The sequence below is a fragment of the Oratosquilla oratoria genome, chromosome 26, assembly GCF_046742065.1.
Source record: "Oratosquilla oratoria isolate Oo_2021 chromosome 26, ASM4674206v1, whole genome shotgun sequence".
Taxonomy (NCBI): domain Eukaryota; kingdom Metazoa; phylum Arthropoda; class Malacostraca; order Stomatopoda; family Squillidae; genus Oratosquilla; species Oratosquilla oratoria.
Genome location: NC_134802.1, coordinates 19,804,244 through 19,809,243, shown reverse-complemented (window position 1 = coordinate 19,809,243; position 5,000 = coordinate 19,804,244). Strand labels below are relative to the sequence as shown.

The 5,000-nt window shown below is 36.0% G+C and overlaps 1 protein-coding gene across 2 annotated transcripts in view; it reads right to left on the bottom strand.

Annotated features, from left to right (window-relative positions):
- LOC143039404 (major facilitator superfamily domain-containing protein 8-like) overlaps positions 1-688 on the bottom strand; it is a 93,395-nt gene extending 92,707 nt beyond the window's left edge. For both annotated transcript variants that reach the window (XM_076209382.1, XM_076209381.1), the window contains exon 1: positions 550-688. The gene's annotated coding sequence lies outside the window, so the exon portion shown is untranslated. The remainder of the gene's footprint in view (positions 1-549) is intronic.
- Positions 689-5,000: the final 4,312 nt, after the last annotated feature.

The window sequence follows — 5,000 nt, the reverse complement described above, 5'->3', positions numbered from 1 at the left end:
TGGTAATGTGTAAACAAAATCAAATACGAACTGGACGCATAAGATTCATGGGTGATATGCCTATATGTGATGACCCTAAGCTCAAACATTAAGTGATCAACGCTCTTAAGCTTCTCATATCCGGGATGAAATAGGTTGATAAACACGTTTATGTATATTTAAATAATATTTAGTGATACTTTACCTTAATATTTTTACTCGGAAACTATGTTGCCGAGTTTGATAACCAAATTTCCGTTCGAATCGCTGAAGACATTTTCTATTTAAAGAATTGTGCATACACTTGCAAAAAACAAGGTAATTTTAATATCTTGCGCATCCGCTGAACGCGGGAAGCATTAAAATTAATCTAAACGGAAGCTCGTGGTCCGCAACTAATGGCGACGTAAACATTACATGGTCGACAGTGGCGCCGCGCGTGGATTCCGGGGTACCTATACTTTGACCCTGCTTGACCCAACCTAACCTAATCCATGCGGTGTATATATCGGCTCCTGCCGCATGTAAAACCAGTTCACTCTTACCTTACAATAAAGGAGGCGAACTCACCAAAACCTCTTTCTCTTCTCACTGTAGCACTGCTACACTGGTGACCCTTGAGTGACAATGGACCCATCTACCGCTGCCACCCGGACGCCACACTGCCCGCTACCAACACCGTCAACGCCGTTTCCCTGAAGCTGTCCCCCTTGTCCACGGTCGACGCTCCCTCCTGGTTTCGCCGGACGGAGATCCAGTTCCGCCTGCGGAATATCAGCGCGTCCCAAACGAAGGCAGACTATGTTCTCGAGGCGATCCCCGAGGATGTGTTCCCACTTATCTCCCAATGGCTCGATCAACACGACGGCGTTATCCAGTATGACGCCCTGAAACAGTACCTGCTTCACGAATTCACGCCGTAAAAATCCTCCGACTCTCCCAACAGCCACTGGGGGACATTAAACCAAGTACAACATACCTCGAGATGATGTCTATCGTCCGCCTCCCACCCACAGCCAACGGAACCAACAAAAACGTCGATATGCTTCGTGAATTGTGGCTCATGCGCCTCCCAGCACCGGGTCCGATCCGCCCTTGGCAACACCGAGGAAATGACCGCCGACGAAGTTTCATGGAAGGCGGACCACGCCGTCGCAGCAAGGAGTCAGGACGTCTGTGTTATTGACAACGTCACGGACGAGAGTGTCGCCGCAACAGCATCACCACCCAACAGGCGCCAACAACACCAGCAAAAGCAACAACGCCGGACCACCGCCTGTGCTACTACCGCACAAGAATCGGCGCCTTTGCCAAGAAATGCCAACCACGACGTGCCTGGACATAAAACGCCTAAAAGGGCCACCGTCCTCTCTTAAATCCATATCAGCTCCAGAATTCCTCCTGAAACTAAGGTATGCTATAGTACCTTACACACACACACACACACACACACACACACACACACACACACACACACACACACACACACACACACACACACACACACACACACACACACACACACACACACACACACACACACACACACACACACATGCACACACACACACACACATACACACACACACACACACACACTCACACACACACGCACACACACTCACACACACACGCACACACACACACACACACACACACACACACACACTCACACACACGCACACACACACACACACACACACACACACACGCAAAATATATATAAAAATATATATATATGTATATATATATATAAATATATATATATATATATATATATATATATATATATATATATATATATATATATTCAGAAACCACAGGGAAGCCAAAAGATCAAAATACTAATAGTTTTCGTCTATTAAGACATTTACAGAGTACAAGAAATAGTAATAGAAGATACTATAAATACAGAAATAAGTAAGAAAATAGGGAGGGTCATATCAACATCTATGCACTTCGGTGGCTGTCGTGTACAAAATATAGATATATAAATATACACACACACGTATACATAAATGCATAAAAAATGCACATACAATTATGAATAATGAAATTGATAAATTAATAGAGTAGAGATGACATGTATGTAACCAAAAGTCCTATGAGACATTTGGGCCCAACAAGATATTACGGTAGAGTATCATGGTATTGTTTGACTATTCTGTTAATGATGAAACTATATAGTTAATACAAAACTAAACTCAAATTGATATTATCATCAAAAGTGTTTTTGATAAAACAGATTTAATTAATTTTGTTTCTTTTTAAGGGAGAATTACAAGCAACATTTTTTTTTTATATATTGTCCCTTACATGGACAAAAACCCTACTACACACTTCGCCTGTTCTAACATTGTACTTATGCTGACTCATACTTTTAATCAATTCTTTGCCTGTTTGACCAATAGAACAATAAGTACAAGGTGTGCAGGGAATGCTGTAGACACATTACTACAAGGGGAATTCTTAATGAGAAGTTATATGATAATGAATGGAGTAAACATGCTAACCCTAACTTTGTGATTAATTTATCAGGCAAGCCTTTAAGTAGTTATATTAAGTATGCTTTAGGCTATGGCCTTAGTTTTGCTGTCAATAACCAACAGATTGATTATGCTGATGCAGCCAAAGGCTTTTTGTAATTTGGAAAAATATTGTAACGTTCACATACAAGACCTCAATATTTTCAAAGAACTTATATACAGTTCATTAACAGCTACTAGTATCCCAAATTGTCCCATACTTTTCTCACTGCCATTTAAAAAAATTAAAAATTGATAAAGATTCACATATCACTTGAGCCGACAAAAGTAATTGTTTTGTAATTTTTAACACAGTTGATTATGTTGACAAAATGAAAAACATGTTAAGTGATGAAATTACTTATTCTAAAATCTAAAAGAATCCACTCGAGTCAATTAATGCAGAATTCAATAAGAACTTAAAACAATTGTTGAAGGGCATGATCTACTTATCAAGCAATTTACTATTGTGTCACCTTCACTGCCTTATTTGTACGAATTAATTAAATCCTATAAGCCTGATAATCCATCAGATCAATTATCAGTTCTACTGGTTCCATTTCTTATAAATTATTAAAATGGCTAGTATCCATTTTAAGTCCTTTAGTTGGATCTATTTCTCATTCTCATATAATAACAATGTAGATTTAATCAGTAAACTTAACTGTCTTGACCACACTTTTTATTTTAGGTTTTGATATCAATTCGTTATTTACCTATGTCCTTGAATTTCATTTGCTTAATTTTCTAGAAGAGGAACTTAAATCCTATAACTTGCCACTCCCTACAGATATCATTACTAATTTGATTAAGCTCTGTGTGGTCGATTCTAAGTTTGTTTTCAATTAAGAATTTTATATTCAAAATTTTTGTATGGTTATGGGGAACCTCTTGTCTCCAGTATTAAGCAATTTGTTTATGGATTTTTTTTTTTAAAGAGTATTGTTACCTTGTATTATCCCCCGTAACGTCATTTTTATTGATATGTCGATGGCATTTAATGCATTTGGCCTATTGATCTTAAATTGGATTATTTTCTTTTTAAATTAAATTATTTAGTACCATCCACTAAATTTAAAGCAGAGGTAGGACAAGATAACAAATTGCCCTTTTTGGATGTTACAAAACACAGAAGAAACAGATATTTTAGGTTTGACATTTTTAGGAAATCCACCAGTGTTTTATCATATGTTAATTTATCACCTTAACATTAAGATTTCTGTTTTTTCTTCAATGTTCCCAAGAGTATACAGGATTTGTACTCCAGAAATTTTAGATGAGGAAATAAGGATATATGACATTGCATCAGACCTGAAATATCCAAAATATGTTGTAGATAAATCGCAGATTAGGGCCAGGAAGTCTTACTTTAACACATCTCAAAAAGGTCAATTTTGTAAGAAAAATATATTACTTCTCTCTTTTCACGGAAACCTTGTAAGGCTTCCTCGTATCCTTAAGGAGTTCAACAGTAATGATATTCTTAAGAACAACACTATTAAAGAACTTCTCAATAAATATTCCTCTTGCAGGATGTGTCTACAGTATTCCCTGCAAACCTTGTTTTTCTTATTATATTGGCCAAACTGGCAAAGAATTGAGTATAAGGAACCAGCATAAGCACAGCGGTAGAACAGGCCAAATGTCTAGTAGGGTTTTTGTCTATGTAATGACTGGGACAAGGTAAAAGAAAAATGTTGCTTGTAATTCTCCCTTAAAAAGGAACATCATTGAATTTAGTTTTATAAAAATCACTGTTGATGATAACATTAGAATTTAGGTTTGTATAAACTAGATAATTTCATCATTAACAGAATATTCAAACACCACTATCACGACCCACCTATGGGCAAGCTAGTCGCGACAAAAATAAATAAATAAATAAATAAAATAAAATAAAATAAATAAATAAATAAATAAATAAATAAATAAATAGATAAATAAATAAATAAATAAATAAATAAATAAATAAATAAATAAATAAATAAATAAATAAATAAATAAATAAATAAATAAATAAATAAATAAAATAAAAAATAAAATAGATAAATAAATAGAAAATAAGGCAATGCGCAGTTTGGACGAGTGACAGAGAGTTTAGGCAGGATAATTGAACTCTTCGTTAAAAGTACTTATTATTTACACAAAAAAAAAAATACAACGCAAATGGTCATAAATAAGAAAAGATAACAATAAATGTTACATGAATTAAATGAATAATTAGTTAACAAGTAGAGTAGCTGGGTGTGTTGTTGTATGCAGCCCGTAAGAATAGGTGGGTGATACGAAGTCTTGGTTATAGTGTAGACGAGTCTTGATTCTGGTTGCTAGAAGTCGCACCAGCGGAAAGTCGTTTGGACCGACTCATGTCATGGGAACAAATGGATGGTTTGAGGTGACAGACTAATGCACGATAACTTCTGGTAAGGGATTCTTCTGGTAGTCAGGAATACGTAAGATATTGGTAGATGTTTCGTAGTTGAGAACTATCAAAGA